The sequence below is a fragment of the Cygnus atratus genome, chromosome Z (genome assembly GCF_013377495.2).
Source record: "Cygnus atratus isolate AKBS03 ecotype Queensland, Australia chromosome Z, CAtr_DNAZoo_HiC_assembly, whole genome shotgun sequence".
NCBI classification, from domain to species: Eukaryota; Metazoa; Chordata; class Aves; order Anseriformes; family Anatidae; genus Cygnus; species Cygnus atratus.
In genome coordinates this window covers 50,727,013-50,749,259 of record NC_066396.1, presented here as the reverse complement: position 1 = coordinate 50,749,259, position 22,247 = coordinate 50,727,013, and the positions used below count along the sequence as shown (strand labels likewise).

Sequence of the window (22,247 nt, the reverse complement as noted above, 5' to 3'; positions counted from 1 at the left end):
CTTAGCTTCGCGAAACATTTTCCTTCCACGTCCGATTCACCTGAAACGTGTGGGAAATAACCCCAAACCTCTCCCCACTTAATTTCGCGTGAATATACGGCAGCGGAAAAGCCGTGATGTCCTTCCCCACCCGAGCGGTGTCGAGGCGGGGGACACGGGACGTCTGTCTGTCCGGGGAGGGCTTCGCCCCTCGAGCACTACAATCCACCCAGCTTTACCAAACAGCCTCCCCGGGTAATTTTCACGTCGCCAGAAAGGGACTGCACGGGGATTATTTGGGGAGGTGGTGGGGGTTTGGCAGCACCCCTAGCCGCAGGGGGCACCACCATCCCCTACAGCGGCTGAGTGCCCGTCTGTCCGTCCGTCCGACGGGGCGGTGGGGCCGGGGGACGGAGGGGGTGGGGAGCGCTGGGCCGGGCCGGCGTTGGGGCGGGCGGAGGGAGGGAGAGAAGGAGGGAGGGAAGGAGGGGCAGCGCCTCGCCGGCCCCGCCGCACACACCGACCGCCCCTCGCGCGGTTCAGCGGCGGCGGGGACCCGGCGGCGGGGACCCGGCGGCGGCAGCCAGCGCCCGGTCGGACGGGGCAGGTGGGCACAGGGGGGCTGCGGGACGGAGGGGTGCGGAGCGGGGCTGGGGGGTCCTGCGGTGACCACCGGTGTCCCCCTCGTCCTTGCGGAGCAGCTGGCAGCGTCCCCGTGAGCATCTCGCCCCGCGCCGCCGAAATTTTTGGGGGTCCGGCTCGTAGCGGGGCTCCGGGTCTGGGGGTGTCGCTGCTGTCCCCCGAGCCCACGCTGCGGGGTAGGAGACAGCGAGAAGCTCACCCCCCTCCGCCGGCTTCGGGCGCGCTGGTTTGAGCGGTTTTATATATTCTTTTAAAGGTCACCATCGTTGTCGTGGAAAGCTTTCGGCAGTCCTGAACAGAGACTGGAAGTAGGGCGTACAGGGAGGGAGAGGGATGTTTGTGTGCGTATGTAAATAAGCATGACCTGCACATGGAAATGCACATCTGCCTAATAGCTTGACTTCGTTCCAGCGGACGTCTTTCTGCACAGGCTGCCTAGAAAAATTCGCACCTGTGTGGTATACCGTACATATTCTGTTTTGGCTGCAGTCGCAGAACTGTAAATATTTCCTTATTTTTGTTTCGGCCAAGAAGGAGGCTCACACTGGAAATGTAGGTACAAATCAGTTAGGAAAAACAAAACACCCCAAAACAGCTGCTTTTCCTAGAATGAGCTGGGAATGCCATTTTATTTGTAATCTTATGAATTACTTAAGTGTTGCTGCCAATCTCTGAGTGTTTTCATGTAGTCAAAGCAGATGTGCAATTCCAGTATCTCTAAATGAGCTCTGAAGTTTTCCTTGGGTACCCAACTTTTGATTAGACAGAGAGTTTAAAACCTCAACTTGTAATATGCCATCGCTACTGAAGGTGTCTGATGTACTTTTCTCAGGTTTGTAACTGAGATTTGGCAGCAGCAGATTAACATAATGACTATATGTAGGAAAAATGTTTTTATCCACTGGCTTGGAAGGAGAAAAAAAAAAAAAGGTCTGGAGAGGGACATTTTTTTCCCAGCAGATAAGCTACAGACCCATGTGGAAAACTCTTAGATGCTTTGACTGACCAGCATGCCTGTCGTGAGACTGAAACTGAAAGCTGGCTTCAGGCTTCAGCTTCCCTGTCGACACCCCTAAATGACATTTGTGCCCAATAACACAATAACGAGAGGAAAGCATACATAATTAGCTATGTGTGTCCTTTTTGAAGTGAAGGAGGGGCATATAACTCTGGAGACAGAATTTAGGGAAAAACAGGCTGGGTGGGCAAATTATCTCTATTGGTTGCTACTCTTTGGACCTACAAATAAAATGGTGTTAGAAAGCCTGTTTTTGTCTTCTATCTCCATTTCCATAGGAGTTGGACTTGAGGACCCTTATGGGTCCCTTCCAACTCAGGATATTCTGTGATTCCCCGATCTCGAGTCAGAAATGCCAGCTGAGCAGGTGTGGTCTGGACTTTTTAATAAGCTGGACAAACAGTGTAATTTAGGTCCAAGTTCCTAGTTGTTCATACAACTCATGTGGCTGCACAGCTTCAGAACATCAGACTTAATCTAGTAAAATGTATTTCACTTTTCTTACAAAGGCAACTGCAATCACCATGTGCCGTTGTCATACAATCAAATTTAAATGCAGATCACTCCCACAAGAGGTAGATCAGTTGCATCATGCTAACATTGATTGTTAACAATGCTTTGGAGACAGCACGACTTGGCATTTGAGTTCTTTGGATGCTGAATTTGTTAGTGTTACAGATTAAAGAAATCTCTGGTGGAAGCTGAGCAGCTCCCAGGATTGGCAGTGAATTTTCTGTTTCTTCCTTACTAGTTCAAATCGTATCTTGAAAAAAAAAAAAAATCACAACTGCTGGCTGCTCAGTGACCTATGGGAAGTGGGTTGGTTGTGTCTATTTAATTTTCCTGGAAATCACCTATCATTCTTGCACTGTTCTTCAGGGCAGGACTGTGTACGCCAGTTTCAACCCTCCATAGGCAGCACCAGTAGACAGAAACTGTGCTGCCTTTGCCTCTGTGATGTGATTTTTCACCCCCTTTGTATACCCTTAATTTTGCTGTTTAGCTGCTGTAGCTGAAATATGCATAGCTAATGCCTACACTTCAAACACGACTGTAAGCATGGACTTGTGTCCTCAGGTGGCGGGTGTCCAGGGAGGGCAGAAGGTGGAGGAGGAAGGAGCCCAGGGGTGACAGTTCTGGCCTTGTGAGTGGTCCATTGGTGGCTTTCATAACCATGTTTTCCACAAAAGGATGTTCTACTAAATGGGGGTGTACACCCAGGGAAGCAAAGGCACTTTAACAAAAGCAGTTAGCTCAGCTGTGCAAAGAGCACAGGAACCACACATTAACATACTTAAGTTTGATTAACATCTAACAGAGTTTGGAGTGGGCTTTTGACTGCAGCTGGTAAGTGTCCCTTGAATTTATATTCAGATTACTTGGCAGGAGTTTTGCACCATGTCTCTACATACCTTTTTGTTGTCTAGGCATTTTCACTTCTTCTCATTAGGGAAAGTAAGTGGCTTTTGAGGAAGGGAAAAAAAAAAAAGATTCTCTTCACATGTGCTACAATTTTAGTCAAAATTAGGGTAGGTTAATTCTTCTGTGGAGAATGCTGTAACATGGATGTGATCCAGTTCCTTCATTTTAAGGAATACAGAATATAGCAATAAAAATCTACAGTGAACCTTTCCTTAGGTGTGGGGTGGAATAGAGCAGTGGAGTTACAGTCAAGGTTCTCACACCCATATTCCCGTTAGGTGGTGCCTTGCTTGATGAATGATGCCAGTGGCACCAGATTTCGCTATATAGTAGTTATGTTACTGACTTGCTGTCAGCAATAGAATTTGATTCTGATTTTTGATATTAAGAGATTGGTTTCTGAGTAATTGGTACTCATATTTCTCTTCAAAGATTTGAAACATGCACTAGAATCAATATATCATGAACTTAGATATCATTGCATTATTTTTTCATCTATGATTAGATTCTGTTTCTGGATATTCCAAATGTTTTTCATATGAAAAGAGTAATGTATGATCTAAAGCCATCTGTCAGAAAAGTAGGAGGAGTATTCTGGGCAAGGATTGGCTTTACTAGAATAGCTTTATTGATTGTGTCAGCATTCTTGTTAATTAACCCATTCAAACTGTCTGGATTTTAATTGATGTTTTGCTTGTGTAAGGATTTGTGGTTCATTCCTTTGGATGTACACATTAGGTTTATATTAAAATGTAGACAGCCAGCTCTTAGTGTTTTATCTGTGTTTTGTATCTGATTGTCAGAGAAATTAGACCACAGTCAGCAATGAGGTGCTAATTCTGAGCCCTTTCAATATGCCAGACAATGAAAGAATATAGATTGGGAATCAAAACTCATAAATTTAACTTTGAAATTGACTTGCTGTGTGACCTCAGAAAAGTTGTTGATTTTTTTTTTCTGCAGCTGTAAAAGAACACTGCTTCTAATACAGCTACCAAATTATTTTTGTGGAAGAGATGCAAGTTAACATTTGCAAAGTTACTCAAATACAAAGACTTACTATAAAAGTATCTTATATTTAAAGTAGAAATACTAGCACTGCTAACAGCTGTAGGTTGTGTGGCTCTAGTAACAGGAGCTGTATAACAGCACAAAAACAAAAGCAAAAATGATCTTGCCTTTTATAGTCTAAAATCTAAGACAAGACAATAGAAAAAAAATGAAGGACAATGAAATCATGAAAACAGCTGTCAAGCCACAGTCATAGTATTGTTTAGAAAAATCATGAAAATGTTTAAAGAGGTTAATATAAGTTTTTTCAGCTACTAACAGTTCCTCGTAAGAGGGGGATCTTTAAACAGGTGATGGCACGAAACTATTTCCCTGCAAAACTAGTATATTTCCAGTGAGGGCTAGTGCCATGGCCCTTCCAAAAAAGGGGTCAGCATCTTGTTAGATACAAGAAATGATGGGTATGGGAAGAGGCCATGAAAACCATGAGTTGTGAAAACAGGAAGCAATATAGGAAGTGTTTCAGTGAAATAGCTGACATGTTGTCACATAGAAATGGGGAAACATTCTTTGTATCAGTCTTCTGAAGGTATATGAAGAAGTATTGATCAAATTTCCGATCCACCAAAAAGAAGCTTCAATGGTCAGATAGGTGTCAGACTGTACAAGAGTTTTGTGTGTGGATAGAAAGTTATAATTTGGACGTTTGCAGGAACATCCAGGAAATTTGAATTCAAAACATAGGAGTATTTAGAGAGAAAACTATGTCAAAGATGATTCACCAGATACTGGCCTGAATAGCTAAAAGGATGGTGTCCCACAGATACCGAGAAGGTTTTCAGAAGAGAGGAGAGCACTCCAGCTTTAGTGGTAGAGAATTTCATGTGATGTCCTAAGGGGCAGTAAGTAAAATAGCTTGAGACTGTGTGCTGGCTCAGAGGAGTCATGAGCTTATGGAGATGCAGAAGGTGGAGTTGTCAGCCTGGTCTAGAGAAAACCAGCAGGGCTTTGTGGTGTCGGTGAAGGTGTCCAGACATGCGGATGGGGGATCCTGACCTGTCCTTGTGGTGTCTTTCAGGGGCAGTGCTGGTCCAGGAGGGAATGCTTGAAACAATGACAGAGGATGCTGAGAGCAGCGAGGGCTGGTCAAGGCACCTAAAGAAAGAAACATGAACAAGAGAGCAATAATGTGTGCTTAGGGCAACTGACACATCTATGAGCAGTAATAGGATAGAATACAAAACCTGGGTTTAGCAGCAGTTATGCTGCTTTAAGGGACTGCAAAGGAAACAAGAATGAACTGGGTAGGAAACAAATAAACAAGCTGATAGTTTGTTGTTTCATGCACACTCCCACATCTTTTGGGAAGAAGTCATTGTTTTTTAAAGTTTTGCATACATTGCAAGCACTATACTGTAAGTTCTTGTTTTGCTACACTTATCTCTTTCAGGGTTAGATCCCGTAAGCCCTCTTCAAAGTGAGTAGTACTATATCCCATAAGCAACAGTATGAGACAAATATATGCAGCACAAAATGCTTCAAAGAGACAGTGAAGACATGAGGATGTAGTTCTTAAAATATTTCAATCTTAGCCTTGTGAGAAGATTTTGTATTAATGGAAACAAGGACATCTGTTTAGAGACTCAATGAGTTCAGCATGTGCACAGCATCTTTTGAAGTTTGTCTTACACTGAAATCTTGTTTATCTACTTTTCAGGACATTTTTTGTAACAAAGTCTGATCGGGTGCTCAGTAAATTTAAAGGATTTACGTAACAAGTAATAATATTTTCACCTGCTAAGTTACTCATTTATCTTGTAGAAATATTTTGAAATAGCTTTTATCTTGCAGGCATTTTTCTAAGGTACAGGAGAAAAATATTCAAGGTGGAGATAGCTTTGACTTAAATTTTTCCCTGTCTTGGCCCATTATTTGGAACAAAATACTTGCTGATCAAAAGAGGTTAGGTAAAGTCATGATGAGATCTTCAGCCATAGTTTGCAGCATGTCTGGTGATGCTGTCCACTGGCTGAGCTCAGCAGTCACACCGCAGCTCTGCCGCAGTGCTAGCCCAGGTTTTGGGAGCTCTCCCAGAGCTCCCCAGCTTTGGCATAGGTCGTGTGTGGGGGCTTCACATGAGGAACCAGCATGTGCTTGAGGAAGCCATATGCTGCAGTCTCGTTGTGACATGCAGTTAAGACGTGGTCATAATTCATATCTAAAGATCAGGGCTGCAGGGTGCATCTGCCTTGCATTATAGACCCAGCCAGGAACAATGAGGTTGTTAGCTGGTGGAACAAAGGGGAGGAATTTGCAGCTGTGATGCTGTGCTTGTCTTCTCCTAAGCTGGATTTTAGGGGGATCCCACTAACATGGTGGTATCCTTATGACATCACATACTGCAAAGGTGAACTAGATTGAACTTTTTTCTATGTTTTCACTCAGTGTTGGCTTTATTCAGACCTTTTGTACCATAGCCGTCTGTTTTCTTATTAACCACTTGAGTTTGATTTTGATTCATGCATAATGATTTAGCTGATGGTTATTTTACGTTATTTGCCCCTTTCTTTACATAGAGAAGTTTTAGAATCAGTTGATTTGGATGACAGCTTTTGAATCCTTATGTTTAAAGTTTCAGAATTGCTAAACTGATTAACTGCAGGAGCAAAAGAGTCTTCATCACAGGGCTCTGCCAAAAAGAGCCCCCAAAGTGAATGTTTTGTGTGAAAGCATGCCTTGCAGTTTAAGCCTGGAGTGACAATAATTGTAACACAACACTGTTCATGTGACAGCCAGACAAAGAGGCCATTATGCATGGCTGGCTGGCATCAGATCCTCCGAAAGCCAATAGTCAAACTAAGCTTGGTAGCCCTGAGAATGTGAATATACTGGAAGCAGTTGCATGTTAAAAAGAAGGAAAAGACATGTATGTGTCTGTGTGTATGCGTGTGTATGTGCCAAGGTCTGGTTAAATTGTACTACAAAATGACATAACTGGTTTGTGTATTGTTTTTGGAAGTTGCTGTCAGAAATCAACAAAAAAATAATGTAATGTAGAACTGAGAACAGACATGGTGGAAATCAGGAGTATGTCAAGAGACCATACAGATCTTTCAGTTCCTTTTGCCCTGTGCTACAAGGTTGATTCCATACAGTGCACTTCTAAGCATGCATAATTGAGTTATAATTTCCTCTAGAGTGTTTACAAAACTTAGAACCGCACTGGTCTGTCAACACATACATGTTATGGTTACTAGAACTTATGCACAAATAATGGTCATGTGTGTTTGTGGGAAGCATTTGTTTGGTGACTTAAAATCCCTCTTGAAAGGGTTCAAGTTGATATATGAAGAAATGTCCTTGACAACTTGTGAACTGCAGCAATCTTGGCCCCAGAGGCAGCATACTTGCATCAGCCATTGTAAATGTACTTAAAAAAAATAGGATACAGCAGCTGGAGTGGAAAGCTCTTCAATTAGAAATGTATTTGTATAATACCAACTGTTCTGCCTTTGCAGTCCTGAGGGCTGGATTGTCTTCTCCAGCGCACAGGCGGTTGCACCCAATGCTGGCCAGAGCTGCTGGGGATCATGCCCGGCAGAGGTGCCTTGGCCTCATTCGCCACCTACTGCCATGCGTTACCTTTTTGTTTGAATTCTGACAGAGGACTCTATTCAACTTGCCCCTAAGCCCACAGCTAAAGGGAAACATGATTTACAGGGGTCTTTGCCTATTTGTTGGTATATTGGTACTAGTATAAAAATAAAGCACTGTGAGGTCAGTATCTTAAATTTCCTGAAAGGCTCAAATATATGTTTTTCATTTGTGACTATTATAATTTTTGAATACAGAAATTCAGAATAAAAAATAATTCGGTATTCTGTGGTTGTGTTTTGTTTACACACTGACACATAATTCCTACTTTGTTTGCACTTTCCTAGTGAATATTTTACAATTTTACATTAGAAAAGCTTTTGAAGTGCTCAGAGAAACAGAAAGCTTCTTTTTTTTTTTTTTAAACTAGTAACAGAGTTGTATTAAATAATTCATCTTCCTATTTATTCAGTCCTCTGTCATAAGGCTTTTTAGTGGAGGGTTTTGTCTATACTTTTGGGAGAGTCTCTCACCAAAATTACCTATGCTTGTATTAAGAGTTTTGTGTCAGCAGAATTAAGCTGGAGAGGGTTAGGCTGTATTTTGTGTTTGGGGTACAAATGATAAATCAAAAAGCATGGTATATTGATATCTGTATGCTAACAAATAAGTGCCTGGAGAGCTGATGTTTTTGTTTCTTGCACTTGCACCAACAAAGGTCTGAGCTGTGCCCTGCTTCATCCAGCCCTTTGCCACCCTCACTTCCCACACACCAGAAACATAACTGTCAGGTGTTCTTGTAGGCTGTATATGGACTCAGCACAGATTATTTTTAATGACAAGTTGCTTGTGGTTGAGGGTCAAAACTGGAGACGTTAATGACTTTATCTGAATTTTGTATGTCAATAAAAAATCCCACCTAATTTTGACCTGACACTTGGACATTTTTTGGTGGTTGTTGCTTCTTTCTTTTACCTTTAGTATGCATGAAGGACACTGCAGAGTTTTGTTGGGAAAATACCAGGAGGTGTTAGTTTTGGGGATCAAGATGGGTGTAGTTAGACTCCAGACCAGCTTCTTCTCCAATACTTATCTTCTGTATTTTAGTAAATTTTTGTGATAGAAAAAAATTTATAGTGAGGATACAATTACCTTAAAGGAGGCTATAGTGAGGTGGGGATTGATCTCTTCTCCCAAACACCAGGTGATAAGACAAGAGGAAATTGCATCAAGTTGTGCCAGGGGAGGTTTAAGTTGGATATTATTAAAATACTTCACTGAAAGGGTTGTGAAGTATTGGAACAGGCTGCCTAGGGAAGAAGTTGAGTCACCATCCCTGGAGGTCTTTAAAAAACATGTAGATGTAGTGCTTAAGGACATGGTTAAATAGTGAACTTGCCAGTGCCAGCTTAAAAGTTGGACCAGGTGATCTTAGAGATCTTTTCCAACCTAAATGATTTTATGATTCTGTGATTCTATGATACAGGATACAGCCCAGCTGGCATCCAAGAGACCTAATCTAAGAAATTTATCCCATTGATAAAGAAACCTTCTGGGATGAGTGGTTTGTGAGTGAGTCAGGTGAATAAAGCCTTCCCAGTGGTAAAGCTGGGCTAAATGGGCTGCTTTTCTTTTTTTTTTTGGGGGGGGGGGGAGGGGGGAGGAGGGGGTTGTTGTTTTTCCCCAAACAGTACTCAAGAAAAGGGTTTGGTACTTCCCCATATTTTTAAACTGTGTTAGGAGGATGACAGCCTGCGTAGGAGCTGGGCTTCCCTTTTCTCCTGCAAGTGCTATGGAAATGACGCTTGTGATCTCTGTATGTGCTGCCACTAAAGGATGTTTGTAGGCCACAGCACAGCCTTTTTACTGCAGTGGATTTTAATTATCCATATAATTACTTTTTTTTTTTGTGTGTGCGTAAGAATCTCTTCAATTATAATGTCATTTCTAATGTCTTAAAAGTGCACATCATATGAAACAGGAAATTGTCCTTTTCCTAAAAACAGCAAAGCAAGAAGCCTCTTCAAATATGAAATCTGTTTTCTCATGTGGCCATTATTCTCAGTGAGAGGAAATTGTTTCCAAATACCAACATTTGGATTTGTACAAATGAACTCATGTCCCAAGTATGTTTTTCTGTTCAGATCACATCTGTCTGTACCGTGTTTGTTTCTGAGGCCACAAAAGCAGAACATTTGAGTATGTATTTTAAAAATTACGGGTAGGGCATAATGCTGAGATGGTGTTGTATGTTTCTTGTCTATTTCATACAGTTTGGTGTCACTGTCTCTCATGACATAAGCTCCTGCAGTCCTGCCTGATGCTGTCAGATTCTCCCATTCTTTTGGCATTTTCTAATGCATTGGAAGTATACAAATTACTTTGCTTGGTGACTATTATTATACTTTTATTACGTATATATTTTTCTTAATAAATACCAATATGTATAATGTATAAATAAACCAAAGTTTTAGTACATCAAAGCTTTTCTTAGCTTTTTTACATCAAAGCTTTTTTTCTTAGCTTTTTCTTTATCATATATGATAGAATCATCAAACAGCTTGGGCTGGAAGGGACCTTAAAGCTCACCTAATTCCAGCCCCCTGACATGTTCCCGGATGCCACCCACTAGACCAGGTTGTCCAGGGTCCCATCCAACCTCACCTTGAACATCCTCCAGGGATGGGGCATCTGCAGCTTCTTCTCTGGGCAACCTGTGCCAGTGCCTCACCACTCTCTGAGTGAAGGATTTCCTCCTAACATCTAATCTAAATCTCCCCTCTTTTAGTCTAAAACCTTACCCCCGTGTCCTGTCACTGTCTGCCTGAGAAAAAAGTTGCTCTCCATCTTTTTTATAAGCCCCCCTTTAAGTATTGAAAGGCCACAATGAGGTTTCCCCAGGGCCTTCTCTTCTCCAGGCTGAACAGCCCCAGCTCTCTCAACCTGTCTTCGTAGGAGAGGTACTCCAGCCCTATGATATATGAGTGCTTTTACTTCATCGTGGTTTACAACAATAATACCAATATAGAAAAAATGAAAAAGGGAAAAATAAAGAAATGAAAAAGCAGACAAGTAAGAGGGCGTTATCAGTTTCTTTAGAGATGACCAGGTAAAACACATTATAATAATTATTATAATGTACTTGGTTATTATCATTGCCATATCAGATTCTGGTTAACCAAATGATTGTTTCATGTGCCAATTAAAAAATAGTTTATTCTCCTGACATAACAAAGTTCTTGGCACCCATGACCAGACTGGTGCTGCTGCTGCTTTGTACCTGGGGTTGCCTTCCTGGCATAGCATAAAGGAAAGAAAAAATACTGAAAACTGCAGTTTCTCAGAGTCATGTTTACAAGCAGAAGAACTGGAAGCCAAAACCCACTCCCTCTGGAGCTTGCTCAGCCTGTACAGACTTCTCCACAGAGCTGGGCATTGGTGGCTGCGCGGGCGCAGTACCTATCAGTCAAGCCCGGCCTGTGGGGCCTTGTTGTGAACTGTCAGCCCTCCCTGATTGCCTCTGCGATCAAAAAAAATCCGAGAAAAATCGATTCAGTCCCCTGTGCCCATGCCCCCCCCTGCCGTGGGCGGCATGGTGGCTGTCTGGGCGCTGCTTCCTGGCGTCGAGGGCTCCCTGGCCCCTGCACCTCACAGCCCTGCCCGCCCTGCCATGGCACTTTGGTGCTACCCAGGCCCGCGCCACATGCGGGTGGGTGACCTGAGCAAACCCTGCGGGAGGACAGAAGCCCTGTTGTGTGCTCGCAGAGCAGTTGCTCAGAAGCTGGTGTACAGCTGTGGCCAGGCTTGTTTAGAAGTGAAGAGTAACTTGATCCTTTCATCTTTTTTTTTTTTTTTTTTCTTTTTTCCTTTTCCCCAGACTGATATTGTAAATAACAACTGTTTCTGAAGGGTATCTGCCAGTGAGATTGAAGTGTGTATTTTAAATTGAGGAATAGATGTCATGAAGATTTATGCTGTCTGCAAATATATGTATTTTAAATTTTACCTATTTTAATTTCTTCTAAAATAAAAGGCATAAGAGAACAGAGGCTGAGGGCCTGGTGTTCCCACTGGCGTCAAGTAAACCAGTCAAAGCTTAAGTGAAATCAGTGGTTAGGGGGTAGATGAGGCGAGGAACATGAATGTGGCATCTTCACACTTTGCCTGGGTAACATGCTGTCAGGTGTGTGAGCATTCAGAGATCCCAGTGCTGCGTCCACAAGCAGAACAACTTGTCTCTTTTAACAGATTATTATTTTTTTCTTTTATAGAAGAGCTGCATTGCCAACTCTGTGATGGACTCTGCTGAGGACACATAACATCATTAGTGCCCTGTGTGCTTCAGAGTCACTTTGGATGCAGAGCTAGGTGTTGTAAGTATTGCTGTGCAGGTATACAATGGGGCTTCACCACTCTTCACTTTTACTGCCATTAAAGACAACAAAAAATCCTTTTACAAATATATCAACGCGAAACGGAGGACTAAGGAGAATCTCCATCCTTTACTGGATGCGAGGGGAAACCTAGTTACTAAGGATGAGGAAAAGGCTGAGGTGCTTAATGCCGCCTTTGCCTCAGTCTTTAGTGGCAATACCGGTTGTTCTCTGGATACCCAGTGCCCTGAGCTGGCGGAAGGGGATGGGGAGCAGGATGTGGCCTTCACTATTCATGAGGAAATGGTTGGCGACCTGCTAAGGAGCTTGGATGTGCGCAAGTCGATGGGGCCGGATGGGATGCACCCGAGGGTACTGAAAGAACTGGCGGAGAAGCTGGCCGAGCCGCTTTCCATCATTTATCGGCAGTCCTGGCTATCGGGGGAGGTCCCAGTTGACTGGCGGCTAGCCAATGTGACGCCCATCTATAAGAAGGGCCGGAGGGCAGACCCGGGGAACTATAGGCCTGTCAGTTTGACCTCAGTGCCAGGAAAGCTCATGGAGCAGATTATCTTGAGGGTCATCATGCGGCACTTGCAGGGCAAGCAGGCGATCAGGCCCAGTCAGCATGGGTTTATGAAAGGCAGGTCCTGCTTGATGAACCTGATCTCCTTCTATGACAAAGTGACGCGCTTGGTGGATGAGGGAGGGGCTGTGGATGTGGTTTACCTTGACCTCAGTAAGGCTTTTGACACCGTTCCCCACAACATTCTCCTCAAGAAACTGGCTGCTCGGGGCTTGGACTGGTGTACGCTTCGCTGGGTTAGAAACTGGCTGGATAGCCGGGCCCAAAGAGTTGTGGTGAATGGAGTCAAATCTGGTTGGAGGCTGGTCACAAGTGGTGTCCCCCAGGGCTCGGTACTGGGGCCGGTCCTCTTTAATATCTTTATCGATGATCTGGATGAGGGCGTCCAGTGCACCCTCAGTAAGTTTGCAGATGACACCAAGCTAAGTGCGTGTGTCGATCTGCTCGAGGGCAGGAAGGCTCTGCAGGAGGATCTGGATAGGCTGGAGCGATGGGCTGAGGTCAACTGTATGAAGTTCAACAAGGCCAAGTGCCGGGTCCTGCACCTGGGGCGCAACAACCCCAAGCAGAGCTACAGGCTGGGAGATGAGTGGTTGGAAAGCTGCCTGGCCGAGAAGGACCTGGGAGTATTGGTTGATAGTTGGCTGAATATGAGCCAGCAGTGTGCTCAGGTGGCCAAGAAGGCCAACAGCATCCTGGCCTGTATAAGAAGCAGTGTGGCCAGCAGGTCTAGGGAGGTGATTGTCCCCCTGTACTCGGCTCTGGTGAGGCCGCACCTCGAGTACTGTGTTCAGTTTTGGGCCCCTCGCTACAGGAAGGGCATGGACGTGCTCGAGCGAGTCCAGAGAAGGGCGACCAAGCTGGTGAGGGGTCTGGAGAACAAGTCTTACGAGGAGCGGCTGAGGGAGCTGGGCTTGTTCAGCCTGGAGAAGAGGAGGCTCAGGGGCGACCTTATCGCTCTCTACAGTTACCTTAAAGGAGGCTGTAGTGAGGTGGGGGTTGGTCTGTTCTCCCACGTGCCTGGTGACAGGACGAGGGGGAATGGGCGAAAGTTGCGACAGGGGAGTTTTAGGTTGGATGTTAGGAAGTACTTCTTTACCGAAAGGGTTATTAAGCATTGGAACGGGCTGCCCAGGGAGGTGGTGGAGTCACCATCCCTGGAGGTCTTTAAAAGACGTTTAGATGTAGAGCTTGGCGATATGGTTTAGTGGAGTACTTAGTGTTAGGTCGGAGGTTGGACTCGATGATCTTGAGGTCTCTTCCAACCTAGAAATCTGTGTCTGTGTCTGTGTCTCTAAGACAGAAGATGGCACTGAATAGAAGTGAATTTCTGGGCAAGCTACCTAAACCATGAACTCACAAAATAATCAATTTTTAATTATTGAGTAAGCAGGTTGGGCTAGTAGCTGTTGAAAACAAAAAAAAAAAAGCACAGCAAGGAATATAATTCCTCACTGTAAATATCCCTGCTGCTGTCAGTAGATTTTTCCATCTCCATAACCCATTTCAGAGAGCCAGGAGACTTGGTCACATCTCTGAAATGGTATTGTTGTTCTGCAACTTTAATGCACTTTCAAGATGTGCTCAACCCTTTCTTGCTCAATGCTAGTTTATGCCAATTTGCACTATGTATGAATAATAACAGCCAGGAGTTGTGAAGTGAACCTCCAAGGATGCAGTGATTTGGAAAAAAGTCCAAATTTGCAGTCTTTGTCTGCACCACTAAAATACAGATATATATATATATATATATATTTTCAATCTTTGAAAACTGTCAAGCTTTCTATGCACACCCCACCCTTTTACAAGTTGAATTCTATTTTGACAGTGAATCAACTTCAGAAAATAGATTTTTGTTTGGTTTGGTTTAGTTTGCTAAAGTAGTATTGGGATGCAGGGAGGAAATGCTTTTCTCCTGGCAATGAGAAATGTAAAAAATTCTTAGCTTTCTGCTTCTTGTTATTTGGTAGGAAGCTGTTGGAATGAAGTAGAAATCCACTGCAGTCACTCCAAATATGTTTAGTGGAATTCAGAAACATCTGTGGAGTCTGCATGCGAGGACGTACTTGAAGCTTCCTTTTCCTCTCCTGTGGGAGTCTCTTACCACACTTCCAAAAATTACCCTGCTTTCTTCTGTATTGCCTATCTCCGGGGAAATACCAAAGTTTTAGTACATGGAGGTTTTCTCTTAGGCATGTATGTGTGTTTTTCTTCATTGCAGTTTACAACAAGAATGCCAGTGGGAAGAACAAAGAAATGCAAAAGCAAACAGATAAGGAGGCATTATTGGCCTCTTCTGAGACAAACCAAATCTGTTAAAAAATTCTCTCACTTGTGATTCTGTGTGCAGTGATTTCTTTGTGAATGCCCAGTAACCCCAAACCTGTCTTTCCTGGTTCTAATAATGATGCTACAGACATGGTAAGCACAATGTGGCAAAATAATATACTGGAGGCATTGAGTCCTGAGGGTTGGCTGAAAACAGGGACTAGGAGACCTAAATTCTATTCTCTGCTCTGCTGTTGATGTCTTTTATGAAATTAAATAAAACATCTAGACAGGAGTCTAAATACTTTGTATACACTGTGTGGTTCATGATAGTAGCCGAGAGAACAAAAAGCCTTACATTGTTGGAAAAAATGTTGTAGAACTTGAAGGGAGTTATGCTGATAAAAATACAATATGCAAGATTATTTCATGACATACACTTAAAAGTAAGTGTGCTTAAGTAAGCGAAGCCTAAATTAAAGAGAATAAGGGAGATCAGGTATTTGCAAAAGGCACATAAAAAGAAAGACACAGCAAGGTAGAGAACCACACAGGAACTTGCTGGAACTCGTTGTAGTCTGGAGTAGCTTTGGACTCCTGAGAGCACAACAAAGACCTTCAGATAGTAGCAGAGAGCATCTGCCCTGGCTCATCTCAGCCAGTGGGGGAGACTTTCCAAAAAATGGTCACTTATTGTCATGGAGGGAGTGAATTGGAGTGTCCCAGTCTGCCCTCCAGAGAGAAGAAAGGTTTATTCATAGATTAGTTCACAAGGCAGCTGATAGATTGGGTTGGATGAAGCGACTGTCTTTTGTCCCAGCCCATGGTAGGCAGCTTTTTTTTGGCTTTCAACATAAGGACATCCTGGTGCCTTTCAGGAGAGGATGCAATGGATATTGGTAGAGTTTTTGTTGCTCTTTTACGCATTCCTACCTTTCTTCTGACTTGCTAGCGCAGAGCAGAAAATCAGTAAGGAAGGTCAAATAATCCCTTGCTCCTTACTGGATGAACTGGATGAAAAGAAATAATTCTAAGCAATATGGCAGCTGGCCTGTCAATCTTCCTTGGTAACAATAGCAACATACATTTCTGTGCATTTAGTAAAAAGGCTGTGTGAAATTGGAAAAGAGCAGTTAGTTGAGGGAGAATGCCTGAGTAAGCTCAGAATCATTTTGTTATGTCAGGACTGGTAGATGTGAATCGTTTGGATTTTAGAGCCAAAAGAATATCAGCTGTTAGTAAAAACACTGTAAAAGTGGTCATATACCAGCCTGGGTGTGGAGTTGTCATAGTAGTCATTACTGTGAAACTGAGTCTTCAGTTACAAGAAGTCAGCTGTCAGCATCATCCAGCATATCGCCATGGGCAGGAGGAGAGATGTGCTTCCTCCCAGCATCAGGCAATTCCTCGGGGTGGCTCCTTTGATTGCTCTCACTAACATGGGCTTTTACCCTACCTGTGTAACGGCAGTTAGGTTTGCTATCCCTGCATGAAGTGCCCAGTTAAGATGCCTGGGGCATCCCTGCTGCAGTCAGCCAAGTGACCTGGCAAATGCTGGCAGCTTTGAGCTGTTGGGCTGCTCTGTATCTCAGAGGGAACAAGAAGTTTCATGACTTAATTCAGGTTTCATCCCAAATTTCCATACTGATCAGAGGAGAGTGTCCATGTCGTTTTTGTTCTTCCCAGAAGCTCCCTGACTGTGACCGACTCTGCAATCCCTCTGCAAATTCCGCACTGTTTTTCACTGTCCTCTCAGCTGGTTGCTCATCTGTTATCAAACTAAAACAGTAGTTGTACTACTCAATGTGAAATTTTGTCCTTGTTGGTTCTACGGATTGCTTATATCGCTCATTAATTAATGAGAGATGACACATTCACACATTCAAATGACCATTGCATTTCCTTCTGAATGTTGTAAATGCTTTAAAAAAGCACTTTTTTTTTTTTTTTTTTCCTTCTGATGAATGTCTGAACCAAGGCCAATGTTCATGTAACTTTAACTGAGCAGCAGCAGAAGTTGTAACAGAGATGCTGCTAATACCAGTTGGGCTACAAGTTATAACTCTGCTTACAAAGTTTGCCTGTTTTCTGGCAGGGTCTCTGACACATACACTCCAGTCAATCATGGTGAAGTGCCTAATAACAGATGTGGCAATTAAGCTGAAGAATTCTGTCTGTCTTTTAATTTTTATTACAGAGAATGACAAAGTACCTCATTAAACCCATCATCATAGAGATTCTTTGAATTTGGCATACAAATGTCTACAAAAATTAGATCTCTGAATAGGGTGCCTTGTTACTAAAGGTGCTTTGTCAGACAATGCTATCAATAGACCGTTTTTGTAGTGACTGATATGTGCTCATGCTACTGCTGTCCTTTTACAACGCATACTGCAAAGAGGTACAGATTTAAAGAATGCAACATGTGTCCTAAAGGATAACAATTTGAGGGATTTAGGGCCTTGTGCTCAAGTTAATAAAAATGCAGTCTTGATTCTTCTAGCTTCAAATTACACTGCTTTCAGCTGGAATTAGCAGCAGACATCATTTTTAGGAAGGTTTCAGATAACCTGGAACCAAAGTAAATTAACATATTTTAATAGGAAAATTTATCTTGAAAGAAATATTAATTAAAACCAGAAAGGTCTTCTTTTGATTGTTAGAGCTTCTAAGGCAATTGCCTTCATTAGTTTCTTTTAATGATGAACCAGGCACTCTTTTTAAAGGAGACTCTGGTTCATCATTAAAATAAACGAATTTAAGAATGTAATAATTTGGAATGTATTCAAAATTAAGGTAAGAGAAAACTGAAAATGATATAAATCATGACTGGGAACTTTGATATGAAATTACTTTCATATTATCAAAGTATTTTTATGCATAAAATGCACAGTTGTTTACTTTGTCATTGTTGGAAAGAACATGTTTTATTACTACCAATCACTAGTGCTGGGTAGCAGTTTTATTTCTTTAGAAGTAGTATTTTTTCCCTAAAGCACAGCACCTTGCCTTCCAGCTGCAACTAGTTAGCCAGTAGTATAGTGAATCTGTATGTGTCTGCGTGCATTTACCTGCATCTATATATATGCACCAGCGTGTGTGTATGTGTGCAGGTGTTCATGCATGCAAACATGGAAGAGAGAAAACCTCTAGACTCCATAGACATCTATCAAGCTGAACTTCTCTCCAGGGGTATCTTTTCTTCTCTGTTGACAAATAGGAACACCAAGTACTAAAATTACACGACCACAAACATATTTTTAAGTTTGATTTCTTTTTTTAAATAATGAAATGTTGAATTTAGGTGTCTTAAATGATCAGCTGTTCCCTAGCCCTTTGCTTATTTATATGTCTGCAGATATTACAGGCTACAGATGGGGCGATGTGACCAATCCAGATTGTTACTCAGTAATGTCAAGGAGCAGTACAAATCAAATAAGCTAGTCTAAAGTAAAGGTCAGGGATTATTTAGAGAGAAGGCTCACACATACAAGCATTGTTTTCAGAACTGCAGATGTTCATAAGCTTTACGAAGGGCGTACAGTTAAGAGTAAAACAAAGTCTTGCCCATGCTCTCCTGGGGGCAGAGGCAATGAGGTAGAGTGACGACCAGTATAAATGGACACGATGTGATCACTTGGCAGCATCTCTTAGGGCATTCGGATGTGGTAAATTAGCTGTGGTGAAGGAAAATAAGTGAGAGATGAAATGACAAGATGGGAAAATCAGCCTGATCTTGCACGTTAGTCTATATCTTGTTCCATTTATTCCAGCTAGTAACAAATCCAAAAGATGCACTGAAAGGAGCTCCTGCTGTTGTTAAGCCACTTTGCTGTGGTAACCGTGGTCTCAACATGTTGTTCGCTCTATAGGTTAGCCTCAGCAGGTTATCTGCTAGGCTCACTGAAAGCTGTTCAGAGAAGAATCGCCTTTGACTTTAAGGGAGTAGGATTTACTCCTTTAACTGTGGATTTGTTAAATAGAATTATTCAGGCTCTTTTGGTTTTGTATTATGGTCTTCCATTTTCCCCTTTGAGGAAAGAATGGAGGAGTACTATATCTATTCTAACTTTTGCAAAAGCCAAAATGTGAAAGAAATGAAGGAATGAATTTCACAAAGTTCCTCATTCTTTCATCAGAATGTTTTGGGTCTACTTTGCTCTGGGGAGGGAAGTCTTGTTCAAGTCATAGATGCTTTGAACTAGATTGCTGGAGATTGAAAACAAAAGTTGGTGAGTAATACATTAACATGTTGAGAAGCTCCATAGGCTGTTAAAATGAGTTGGCATCAGAACTATTTTTTTTTCCTTTGAAACTTGAAGACTGTAACAAAGTTATGTGATAAGAATTTCCAGAAATGAAATGCTCAGTCTAAATCATGAAAAAAGGAGCTAACTGAAATAACAATTTTGTTTGCTGTAGTGTCATATGTAAATAACATTTCCTTGGATGATTTAAAAATATAAGTGTACTGAAGCAGTATTACCAACAAACTTATTCACAAATTACAGCTACTTGTTAGCAAGTAGAAGATATGAACAAATGAGGGTGCTTATACCTGTGTTGTTCATAATGAAAGGGCCCAGTGAAAGGCTGTTGTAAGTGTGGGGAACTGCAGACTGAAGATTTTTGTCAGTGATGACAGAGGCTATGACAGGAAAGGAGAAGAATCTAATGTAGGAGGGCAATGTATGTGGAAAAAGAGAATGTGTATGTAATGGGGGAAGGAAAAAAACAACAGAGGAGGTCTTTGAAGAGAGCTGAAACAAGAAAGCAAAAGACTGTTACAGGAAGATGAACACATTTGAAATGGATCCTAAAATGCATAGGAAGCTAAAAGAATAGTCAGTCTTGTGGTTGTGCTACTTTATGCATTGGCAAAAAGTTGGATACAATGTCTGGAAGGCTGGTACTTGAGATAAAAGGAAAAGAAAGTTCACAAAAGCTACGGTCAAGAGAGGGTAAAACCATGAATGAAAATTTCCGCATAAGTGGAACCAGGGAATTGGTGTGTTTAGGCGACCACAGGATTGTCCCAGGCAATTTGTCAGCAACCACAAAGTTTTCACAGTTGCATCCATGAATACAATATCCTTAGGAAAAAATAAATAAAAAATCAGATGTCTGGTCATGTTATCTGATAAAGGGACTATGCTAAAAATTCAGTAAAGATTACTTATTGTGTTATTCTGTTAAAAACAGAGCTTTTATACATGCCAGTAGCATCTAACTTTAGAAATAATTAGCCCTAAACAAATGCATCTGGATAGACCTTAGTGCTCTAGCCTTCACCTGTACTATTGAAACAGTGCTGGGATTAATATACAGACTGATAGTCCAGGAAGGAGTACATTATTTGATTAAAAAGGGAAAAGGGTGGGGAAAGGTCTGTTTGTTTGGATATGGTTTCTGGATCGACTCCTGTGGTGTATAGCCTTTCTTAAAATGTATGTTATCTGCTTTCTGTTAGCTGTCAACAGCCACGCTGGGAAGGATGCCCAGGGCTGATGAGTGCCATCTGTGTATGGACTGAAAGCTGCTGGTGCATCTCTGAACAGTCCCGTGCCCGCCAGCCCAGCAGACTTGCGCCTAGTGCCTGTTCCCCACTCGCTGCAGCTCCCTGCACTGGTGGCATCATCCCAGCTGGGGGACGGCACCAGCCAAATCCCAGCTCCTGCATGTTCCTATGTCCTGCCACTGCTTTCTTCCAAAATGTGGTTGGTGGCTTCCCCAGGAGCAGCTGGCCAGCCATGGGGCCTTCAGATGCTGTGGAGAGGGGCTGGAAGGAGAGGAGGAGGACCTCGAAGGTCTGGATGGAGGGTGCAGGCAAAAAACAGCTGTAGTAGCTTGCTTGTGTTTAGGTGGTCTGCTTGGAAATGGTAACCTCTGAACAGCTACACAAAACTTGAGAGAAAGATCAGGCAAGACAGGCTCCTGTATGCACTTCACTTTGTGTGGAAGAGAGAGACCTGATCTTGGACCAAGGTTCTCCGCTGGTGAAAGCTGCAGGTTGTAGTGACCCTGAGGCAATGCTGCCATCAACATATGGACACAACCTGTTAAGATTTTCAGTGATCTCTGTTTACAAAACTAGCTAATTATAAATTCTTTCCAGAACCAATTTCCGTTTGTTTGTCCTTACTCATTTCACATGTAGCTTCTCTGTCCATCACTTACTCTTGTTACATTATTTGGCTTGGGATGAAGGAACATTAAACATCTTGAGGAATTTCCTTCTTTTTTTTTTTTTTGTTTACTTTTTCTGTGAGAGCTAAATAAATCATTCTCAAGGGATACCCAGACCAAAAATAGATGCTAAGATACTAAGTACACTTACTTGACATGGTTCACTTAATGTTTCTTGTTTAAAAGAAGTTATATCAGGATTTATGCTCTAGCTGCCATTTCATCTTCTGGAAGTGTGCTTTTCAGATACTTTGGCTTAGATTCTAGACAGCTTTAACTGTCTTTATTTGGTAACTTTTCATCTGAGTAGAAAATAGGTGGACAGCACATTTAGCCAAAAGATTTATTTGTTAACAATTCATCCTTTCAGCTTCCTATGTGAATAATCTTTAGACATGTTCAATGTGCCATTCACACAGTTCTGTGTGCTATGACTAACCTTAATGATCACAAGCTTGCATGTTAAAGACCTGTACTTGTTATCTTCCTGGAAAAAGAAAAAAAACTTTTAATGTGAACAGTGCTCTGGTTTAGCGCACAATGACAGCTACAGTGAAATGACCCCATGCTTGTGATGTTTGGCAGCCTTCCCCAGAGGAATAATAATGAGTCCATCTGCAAAGGATCTGGCATGCTGGCATTTGTTCTTTACCATGCCTCCTTGCCCCGTGCAAACTTGACTTCCACTGAACTTTCTTTTCCTCCTTTTACTATTGATCTGAGGGAGGAGAAGGGGACTGATGAATGGATGTATCATCCCTGGCAGCTTAACGCCTGTGGAAGTTCTCACTGTGCAGTCAGTGTGTTGCATGGCAGTAAGTGAGTCTGGTGGGCCAAAGAAAGTCTTATTTTTCAGGAGGCCTGAAGATCCTAAGGAAACTCCCATCTGGTCTTTTACAGTGAGACTGTATCTGCTCAATAACTTGCAGGGAAGTCTTGAGTGCTACAGGACCAGCTACGGAGTTCATGCCGGTGATGGAATAGCACTGTGTTTTGTGTCTGTACTGCAGTGTGATGCTGGGCAGCAGTGCTGCGGGGTTTCCAGCCGTATGGGACTGTGCTGCAGCGCTGGGTGGCACAGCTAGTGTAAAGCTGAAAGTTTGCTGAGAGTTAAAGATTTCTGATTCTTCCAACGTGCATAGTTACCTTATTTCATTCTGGAAACGGA

At 42.6% G+C, this 22,247-nt stretch overlaps 1 protein-coding gene across 1 annotated transcript in view; it reads left to right on the top strand.

The window, feature by feature from the left end:
- The first annotated feature begins 491 nt into the window (after positions 1-491).
- Positions 492-22,247, top strand: part of MEGF10 (multiple EGF like domains 10) — a 105,714-nt gene continuing 83,958 nt past the window's right edge. The window contains exons 1-2 of the mRNA XM_035569395.2: positions 492-586; positions 11,938-12,039. The gene's annotated coding sequence lies outside the window, so the exon portion shown is untranslated. The remainder of the gene's footprint in view (positions 587-11,937; positions 12,040-22,247) is intronic.